General features: G+C 49.0%; 1 pseudogene; it reads left to right on the top strand.

Moving 5' to 3' along the window:
- The first annotated feature begins 2,803 nt into the window (after positions 1-2,803).
- On the top strand, positions 2,804-2,951 carry LOC123132819 (uncharacterized; annotated as a pseudogene).
- The last annotated feature ends 7,560 nt before the right edge of the window (positions 2,952-10,511 follow it).

The following is a 10,511-nucleotide window of genomic DNA, read 5'->3' as shown; positions in this document are numbered from 1 at the left end:
CGAAAACAGTGGACCGAAATTGTCTATGGGCTAATTACTAGATGGGCCGCCATGTTGGATTCATGTTGGCTGCCATGTCGGATGATGATGTGGCATGCGCGTTAACGTCGTTGTTAGCACGTCAGTTAAGTGCCATACATGACGGTCAAGAGCCGTCATGGATCCATGACGGTATTGGTAGCTCCGTCATGGAGTGCATGGTGGTCATTATGACGCGATATACATGACGGATTTTGAATCCGTCACGCATGGCCATCCATGATGGTTTGGTGCCCAGCCATGACGGTTTGGTTCCGTCATGTGTTAACTGATTTCTTGTAGTGTACTACCATCCACAGTTTTTGCTACATCCATTTTCTCACGACGGCCAGATGCCGGTGGTGGGTTTCTGTGAATTCGATCCAGCACGGGGGGGGGGGGGGGGGGGGGGGGGGGGGGGCAGGGGCAGATGCTGCAACCGGTCGCCGGCGAGCTGCTACGGGCTCGCGGCGGGCTGCAACCTCGACTGGCCGTAACCATGGCCGCACACTGCTGCATCCATGGAGGTTTCAGAAACACACAAATACGACATAGGTGAGGGCGGGGGACTAGCGGCGAGGGCGGCGACCGTAGGCGACCGACGGCGAGGGCGACCGGCGGTGAGGAGGCGAGGTGAGGCGGTCGGCGCGTGCTGGGGCATCGACGCACACGAGGGGGCCCCGTCCTTTTCCCATGCGGGAGGTTGAAGAAGAAGGTGGGGGGAGGAACGGATCGGACGATGCAGGGGACCAGATCTGACGGCTGGGGCTGGACCGGCCCAACCGTTGGGCCGGTGCGCCGGCGCAGATCACTGCCCAAAAAGAAATACTATATGCTAGGTTGTTCCTCTGGTAATAAGTTACAATACGGTGGCCATCTCGAACGCACAGATGCTTGTTCGTAGAGTCTTGAACTCCAACGCTGGTCACGAATTATAAGCGGTACTGTACACAGAAACGCTAGCGCCTGCCCCTCCACCGCAAAAAAGTCTTGAGTTATTAGTTAGGGCAACTCCAATTAATGCAGTGTTCATCGGCCTATAGTGACGCATTTCAGATTGCGACCGAATTTTATTGAAAATAGAAACATATATAAAGTGCCATCAAAAGTCCTTTCATCCATTAATTAAACATAGAAATGTTAATCAAAAACATAAATAAAGTCTAGGACTAGTGGCTGTCGCACCGTCACCATTATCCTTGTCGGTGAGGTCAACGTAGACCGGCACCCGCCAAGGATACGACCACGGTACTACCACCGGTGTCGGTGCGTGTAGTGGTGCATCGTGCGCCTCCTTCTACTATCGCGTCAGCTGCATGCACCCACATGGGAACATGGATGTCCACGACCACGAATGCCCCACTAGTGGCCACGGCTACTGCTCTGGCTCGGGCGCGAACCCGGGCGAGGGCACGACAACCTATACTCTGACCAAATCGGACAACGCCAGAGACAGGTCAAGCCAGGCCGGCCAGCTAGGGAGATCCTAGAGCACGAAGGCTTCGACGACCCTTCCGTAGGACTCTACAACCTCCTCATCCTCCTCCTCCACCACCAGCTATGGTGCTGGAGCGCGCATGGTGCATGAGGTGCACCCTCGAAGCACAACGGCAGCGTTGGTCGTGATTGTCGGTGAACAACGTGACCCAATGCACGGAGTCCACTGCGAACGCTGGGGCGTCGCGGTGGTCGGCCGGGAGCTGAGCGTGACAATGGTGGATTTCCGCCTCCCACGCGGAACCTCTGGTCAGCAACAGCTGCAGCAGCACTGGGACCCTATTTGGGTTCAAATGCCCGACAGGTTGACATCTGGCCAGGGCACGGGGATGGCATTCTTCCAGTGGTGCCGGTGCTGGTGGACAAGTGCGTAGATGCGGTTGAGCGCCGAAATCAAGGTGAAGGTCATCATGCGGCGGCACCCCAAGGAGGACCAGGCCTCGTGGTCGTGCTCTCCGTGCATGCGCTTCCAGAATGACACGTGTCAATTCATGCGAATACCGCCTCCTCGGCCAGGAAGAAAACAAGGAAAACGTTGGAATACTTGTAATCCTGTACGTGTAGGGCAAGGACTTGTTGTATTTACGTATTGTAATTATGTACGTCAGGTTGGATCGATATGGCTTCGTCTCTGTATAGTTTCTTACGAGCCAAGTCAATTTAAACCAACGTACGCCTCCTGTACTCCTGATCGTCCATATATACACATACGAGTCCCTGCTGGCCGATACAGCAAACTCTTCCACCCAGATTTACATGGTATACAGAGCCTAAAACCTCTTCCCGCACATCCCCAGCCATGGCGTCGTCTTCCTCCTCTAGTCTGCCTTCCAATCCCTTTAGCCAGCAAGTCACCGAGCGCCTCACCAGGGAAAATTTTCTTCTCTGGAAAGCCCAAGTTCCTCCCCAAATTAGAGGCGCTCGCCTGTTTGGTTACATGGACGGCACCACCGTCGCACCCTTGGAATTCATCGAGGTCCAGAAGGCTGACAAGAGCGGCCTGGAGCAAGTAGCCAATCCCCTGTATGATCTATGGGTCTATCAAGATCAACAGGTGTTGGCGTATGTGATGGGATCTCTCTCACGGGAGGTCCTGGCGTAGGTCTCGGACATCACGTCCTTGGCTCCTCTCTAGAAGGCAATCACGGAGATGTACTCATCCCAATCCCGGGCGCGAGCAATCTAGCTCCGCGGCCAACTCTCCAACACAAAGAAGGGCGAGATGACGGCATCGGCCTACTTCACGAAGATGAAGGGGATTGCTGATGAGATGGTTGCAATTGGTAAGAAGATTGATGATGATGATTTAATCTTGCAGATTCTTTCTGGACTCGACAACGACTACAACCCGTTCGTGTCTGCAATCTCGGCCACAACTGCTCGAGGGCACCCCATCTCTCTCGGTGACCTGTACGGGCAGCTTCTGGCGGCTGAGAGTTGCCTCGAGGCCCTGGCTCATGGCGGATATTATTCTGCCAACCTCGCTAACAAAGGAGGGCGTGGCCCCTCCAACAGCGGCAACCGCAGGAATAACGACGGGAACAGCGGCTATGGTGGTCGCAGCGGTTATGATGGCCGCGGGAGTAGCAACGGTGGTGGCTACCAGAACAAGCCACCAAAATAAGGAGGAGGCGGCGGCTACCAAGGAGGCAGCAGCTACCAAGGCGGTGACGGCTACCAAGGCGGCGACGGCGGCTACCAAGGCGGCGGCGGCAATGCTTCTGAAGAGCAGTGCCAAATTTGTCGTCGTGAAGGTCACAAAGCTTACAACTGCTGGAAGAGGCATGACAAACGTTTTCGCACACCACCGGCAACACCGAAGAAGACGGTGAACATGGTGACAAACTCCTATGGTGTTGACACCAATTGGTACGTCGACACCGGAGCTACCGACCACATTACGGGTTAGCTAAGCAAGCTCACGGTCCATGATCGCTACCATGGCAACGAGCAAGTTCATGCAGCAAATGGAGCAGGTATGGAAATAGAACATATTGGTCAAACGCAAATTCATACCCATGATCGTCCTTTACATCTTAAGAATGTCCTACATGTTCCATCTGCAACAACAAAAAATCTTATTTTAGCTCACAAACTTGCTCATGACAATCTTACTTACATTGAGTTTTGGCTTGAATTTATTTCTGTTAAGGACCAAGTAACATGCAAGGTTCTACTCCACGCTCAGAGTAGGGGTGGCCTTTATCCCCTACAGTCCAAGCCGTTAATTCATGGATGGCAAGCTTTTTCAGCAAGCAAACCATCTTCCTCTCGGTGGCATAGGCGTCTAGGACATCCCTCATTTGTGGTGGTCGACAAAGTTCTTAAGGAAAATCGTCTCCCTTTCTCCAGTAAAAACAACGAGTCAGTTTGTGATGCCTGTCAAAAGGCGAAAAGCCATCAACTTCCGTATCCTAGTTCAACGAGTGTGCCTAGTGCTCCTTTAGAGCTTATTTTCTCCGATGTATGGGGTCCTGCTACACCTTCAGTGAGCAGAAATAAATATTATGTAAGCTTTGTCGATGATTTCAGTAAGTTTACTTGGATTTATGTGCTCAAAAATAGATCTGAGGTGTTTCAGAAATTTCATGATTTTTAGCATCATGTAGAACGTCTATTTGATAAAAAAAACCTTGCTTTGCAAACTGACTGGGGGGGGGGGGGGGGTGGTATTTCCCATCATGTATCATGTCCCCATGCTCATCAGCAAAATGGTTCAGCTGAACATAAGCATCGTCATATAGTTGAAGTTGGTCTATCACTCCTTGCTCATGCATCCATGCCACTTAAATTCTGGGATGAAGCCTTTCTTACCACTGTCTATCTTATAAATAGACTTCCTAGCAAGGTCATTAATTTCCAAACACCCATGGAGCGACTTCTACATGAGAAACCCAATTATTCTTTCTTACGCATTTTTGGGTGTGTGGTATGGCCCAATCTTCATCCCTACAATCAACACAAACTTTAATTTCGTTTCAAACAGTGTGTTTTCTAGGCTATAGTGGCCTTCATAAAGGGTATAAGTGTCTTGATGTCACCACTGGTCGAGTTTATATATCCAGAGATGTTGTTTTTGATGAATCCATTTTCCTTTTTCGAATCTTCATCCTAATGCCGGCGCACAACTTCGAGCAGAAATCCTTCTATTACCACAAAATCTCCTCAATCCATTCACTCCTTTAGATCATGGGAATAATGAGCGTAATGACCATTTGTCAATTTCCAATACTGTTGATGCTCACAGTTTCGAAAACAATGCTTTTGGAGATGATTTTATGCAGGATGAAATAGCCACAGCAGATCAGGGCACGGCAAGCCAGGCGGACTCACCTGCCCACACGGGATCCGGCGCTTCCCTGGATGGCAGCGAATCTGCCACGGGATCTGTACCTGGCACCCTGACACGGCGGGAGCCCCTGGAAACCGCTCCTCGCGCCTCGTGCGGGTCGGCCCAGGAGCGCGCCTCGTGCGGGTCGGCCCAGGAGCGAACGGCTCCCGCTTCGCCAAGTGGGTGCCCCCGAGTGGAGGACGCGGTCGATTCCGCGTGCGCTCCTGGTGGCTCGCCAAGTGGCGGCCTATCAACGGAAGTGGGCCGCCCCGGTTCACCCGCCGCATCGGTCCATGATGCTCCTGCGGATTCACGATCCGAGACGGATCGATCGGCCCCTGATGCTGCAGCGGGCGTCGGATCTTCTGCGAATTTTGTGCCACAGCCACGCCAACCTTCCCAGCCGCCTTCACAAGCACATACACGGTCAAAAAGTGGTATTTTTCGCCCTAAAGAATATAAGGACGGCTGTATTCGTTGGGATGGTTTCTGCAGTACAGGAGAACCTGACACTCTGCAAGAGGCTTTTGGTGATGCAAAGTGGATAGAGGCCATGGATGCTGAATATCTTGCTCTCATGAAAAATAAGACATGGCATCTTGTTCCGTTTCAAAGAGGACTTAACATTATTGACTGTAAGTGGGTATATAAAGTTAAGCACAAATCTGATGATACTATTGACAGGTACAAAGCCCGCTTAGTTGCTAAAGGCTTCAAGCAATGTTATGGCATTGACTACGAGGACACCTTTAGTCCTGTAGTGAAGGCAGCGACGATCAGGTTAATTCTGTCTGTTGCTGTGTCAAAAGGGTGGTGTATGCGACAATTGAATGTGCAGAATGCGTTTCTTCATGGTGTTCTGGAAGAGGAGGTCTATATGAGGCAATCACCAGGGTATGGGGATCCCAAGAAACCTGGTCTTTTGTGTAAGTTAGACAAAGCACTATATGGGTTGAAACAGGCACCACGTGCATGGTACTCTCATCTATCCACCAAACTACAATCACTTGGTTTTACTCCTTCAAAGGCAGATACCTCTCTATTCTTCTATAGCAGAAATGGAATAACCATATTTATGCTTATTTATGTTGATGGTATTATTGTCACAAGCTCATGCTCAGAGGCAGTCGAAGCACTACTCCGTGATCTGCGTGGAGATTTCTCACTGAAGGATCTGGGAGACTTGCATTACTTCTTGGGAATAGAGGTAACATCAGTACACAATGGAATTATTTTGTCTCAAGGAAAATATATTGTAGACATAATAAAGAGAGCTGGCATGAAGGATTTTAAGCTACTCGGGGGAGAAGATTCTACCAGATACAGGAGCATAGTTGGTGCGCTGCAATATTTAACACTAACTAGACCTGATATATCATTCTCAGTAAATAAGGTGTGTCAGTTTTTGCATGCTCCCACTATGGTTTATTGGTCAGCAGTGAAGAGAATTATTCGGTATCTCAGATATACATCTTCTGTTGGGCTAAAACTTGTGAAGTCAGATTCATCTCTTGTTAGTGCTTTTTCTGATGCTGATTGGGCAGGCTGTCCTGACGACAGAAGGTCCACCGGAGGTTTTGCTATATTTTTTGGATGCAATCTTGTTTCATGGACTGCACGGAAGCAACCCACAGTATCTAGATCTAGCACAGAAGCAGAACATAAGTCCCTTGCAAATGCAACAACAGAGGTAATTTGGGTACAATCATTGCTAAAGGAACTTGGTATTTGCCAATCACGAGCAGTAACATTGTGGTGTGATAATCTTGGTGCCACTTATCTGTCAGCAAATCCTGTTTTTCATGCTAGAACTAAACATATTGAAGTGGACTATCACTTTGTCAGAGAAAGAGTAGCAAATAAGTTACTAAACATTCGGTTTATACCGACAGGAGATCAAGTTGCAGATGGGTTTACGAAACCTTTGACAGTGAGGCAGCAAGAAGCTTTTCGGCGCAATCTCAACTTAGATAAGTTGTGATTGAGAGAAGATGTTGGAATACTTGTAATCCTGTACGTGTAGGGCAAGGACTTGTTGTATTTACGTATTGTAATTATGTACGTCAGGTTGGATCGATATGGCTTCGTCTTTGTATAGTTTCTTACGAGCCAAGTCAATCTAAACCAACGTACGCCTTCTGTACTCCTGATCGTCCATATATACACGTACGAGTCTCTGCTGGCCGATACAACAAACTCTTCCACCCAGATTTACATGCCTGCTTGCTAATATGAAACTAATGGAATACGAGTGGAGCTAAAATGATATTGTACTGCACGCGCGTATGGTCAACATTGGTAATATCTTATCTCATCTGATCATTCCAACTAGGGCTCTAGTGCCACGTTAACTACGCTCTTATCTCTCTCTCTCCGCCTAAAAAGCAATTCAGTGCTACTCCCTTGAATCCGAGGGAGTAGTTGATTTCATGTGGACGTCCGATATCCATCCAACGGCTCCATGCCATCTTCCTCTTGTAGCCCTCATTTCACACCGGTCCGATCTCTGAAAGCATCTCCAACAGCCGCGCTAAATAAACGCCATGCCGTAAATTTGTCTTTTTAGCGCGCGCACAATCGATATCGGGGCTCCAGCGGACGCGTAATAAGCGCGCGTGTGGCATATAGAGTACAGCGCGCGGTCCGAATCGTCATCGCGCGTTGTGTATTTGGTGCGCCCGTTTCGCGCGCCGCACACTCGAGCGCTCGCGCCGCACTCTCTCCGCCGCGCCACCTTCACCCCGCCCCGCGCCGCCGCCGGTGAATTGACCCGATGGGGACGCCCGCGCCGGCACCCCCCTCACCCCTTCCTACTCCCGCGACCCCTCCGCCGCCGCCACAAACCCTACTGCTGGAGCTTTGAACTTGTGGGCATGAACTTTTATGTCATCATGAACTTGTTTGGGTGATTTAAATTATGCCATGTCTTTGTTTTGATATTTGAAATTCATTTCGCGTCCAAAATGCAACATATGGAAAGCGCCGGCTGGTTGCACGCGCTGCTTTTTAAACGTTCCTGCTGGAGCTACACGTGCGCTAAAGTTTACAGCGGCCGCTGGAGCCGGCGCTCCTCGCTGCATCAAAACAGACAATCTGCACGCTGCAAACTCTTTTTCAGCGCGCCGCACGTTGGATATGCTCTGATGCACCGCCCACCAAATCGCCTGCTGCATGCATGCCACCAACGACTCCTCTACCAAAGCCGTCCTCCCTCGTCGCTCCACCATCCTTCTTTTCTGGCGCCGGCAGTCCACCACACGCCGCGCCCCAACGGTTAAGCCTCGGACTCCACACGCTGCCGCATCGTCGATCTCTAACTCCGTGTCATTCACAGGTTGACCCCGCGCCTCGCTGCTGTCCATCGCGGCATCCGTGTTCTCGCCTGTGAGGTTTTGAAATCGGCTGACCGATGTGCATTTTCAGGTAACTTGCATATGGCTGTGTGTGTTGGTTGCTGCACATCCATCTCTGTCGTACCCGAGCTGTCGCTGTCCTCTCGAAGCTACAGAAGGAGCACCGTGACAGGCGTACTGCTGCCTGTCGCATCGCCGGCCTCCATCCGGTGCGGCTGCACATACATCCCGTGCAGAAACTGGATGCTTGTGCTGGTCCGCCAGGAAATTACTTCCTGATGCTGCGTCGCCCATGTCCAAGCAGTAAGCTGGCTTGCTAGATGTCCGACTCTGGACAATTGTGATTAGTGTTGACGGAAAGTTCGTTCTGCTTGGTGGCCGGATTAAAATACTCTGCTCGTGCTGTCTGTGTGCATTTGAGAGCAACTGGTAGGAGTACATCTACTTGCCATCAGCATTTGTACGCGTGTATTGTTGCTAGTGGAGTGCTGCAAAATCAAGTCCGGTGTGACTAGCTCTTGTTTAGGTTGCAGTGTCATGGCAGATCCAAGCAAGGAGAAACCAGGTGATTCTAGTCTGGATAAGTTGTATGAAATTTTAAGAAAGTATTTGAGCAGCAGCAACAACAACTCAAAATGGTTCATGAAACTGTCAAGTGGACGGGCATTCTCTCACTCAAGCACACTACACAGTTCTACAAAATTACACCTTGGTAGCTTCATATATCGAGGAGCACAAGAATATTCTACGCTCCAAACACCCGAAGCAGTCTGACGACTGGATTACACGTGAACAAACAGGGACTTTCGCCGGTTGGTTGCAGACACATGCCATGCATAACGACGCTGTTGAAGATGACATGTACTTGCTGTCCCAGTTACCATCTTCGAATATAATGACTTTCAAAGGATACGAGATAAATGTGAATACATTTTACACTATCGCCCAAGATAAAAAAAACACCAACCAAAACAGTGGAGTCCGCTTTGATGCAGCAACCAAGAGGGGAAAGGACACATATTATGGTTACATAGAGAAGATATAGGAACTTGACTATGGACGTGGTTTGAATGTCCCTTTGTTTCGGTGCAAATGGGTCAGTCTGACTCGAGGCGGGGTAACGGAAGACCCGTAGTATAGAATGACAACAGTGGATCTCAACAATCTTGCATACGCAGACGAACCATTCGTCCTAGCCAATGATGTGGCCCAGGTTTTCTATGTGAAGGACATGTCTATCAAGCCGACAAAAAGAAAAGATAAGGAAGCGAACACATCCTACGATGAGCCAAAGCGTCACATAGTTCTTTTAGGGAAAATAATCATCATGGGAGTGGATGACAAGATAGACATGTCAGAAAATTATGAAAAGTTTCATGAAATTGCTCCCTTCATAGTGCGTATCTATAATTTTTTTATTGTGCCATGCTGTTATATTATCAATCTTGGATGTTTTATAATCATTTTATAGTCATTTTTTGGTACTAACCTGTTGACATAGTGCCAAGTGTCAGTTCTTGTTTTTTCTGTGTTTTTTACAATGCAAAAAATCAATATCAGACGGAGTCCAAATGCCACGAAACATTACGGAGAATTTTTATGGGCCAGAAGGAACACAACGACCCTGGCTGCGCCTGGGGGTGCCCCGAGGGGGGCATAACTCACCAGGGCGCGCTAGGAGGCCCAGGCGCGCCCTGGTGGGTTGTGCCCACCTCGGGTGCCCCTTGGACCACCTCAGGGAAAAGAAACATCGTGGGAGTGGATGACAAGACAGACATATCAGAAGATTATGAAAAGTTTGATGAAATTGCTTCCTTCACAGTGAATATTGACCCTATCATCAAGTTAAATGATGAAGATTGTCCATGGTTAGGGCGCAAAGGGACACACGTGAAGAAAAAGTTTCACACCCAAAGATCTCACTCTGGGATGTGACCGGCTTCACTGTCATCACTTTCTTCTCTAGTGAGTTTCCGGACTTATATATCTGGAAAGTTCCACTTTGGACAAACTATAGGGAATCCTTGTAATAGTTAGGGTGCTTATGTGTTTTGGTATTTGAAACATGTACTTTTGTGCTTCGGACAAATGTCATCAATTTTCAACCCTTTCTGACTTCATTTGCTATTTTTCAGCTTATTTACTGATTTTTTGAGCTAAATGACTCTAAAATTGAAAAGCACTACAAATGAACTCTGAAAAGGTTGAAAGCTGGCATGATATCATCATTTCACCCACAAAGCATGTGCTAACAAGTTGAGAGGGTTACGGCAAAAATAGGATGCACTTCGTGTACAAAATGGACAATCTCT

This window comes from Triticum aestivum, chromosome 6A (assembly GCF_018294505.1).
Source record: "Triticum aestivum cultivar Chinese Spring chromosome 6A, IWGSC CS RefSeq v2.1, whole genome shotgun sequence".
Lineage (NCBI taxonomy): Eukaryota > Viridiplantae > Streptophyta > Magnoliopsida > Poales > Poaceae > Triticum > Triticum aestivum.
This window is presented reverse-complemented; position numbering and strand designations above follow the sequence as displayed.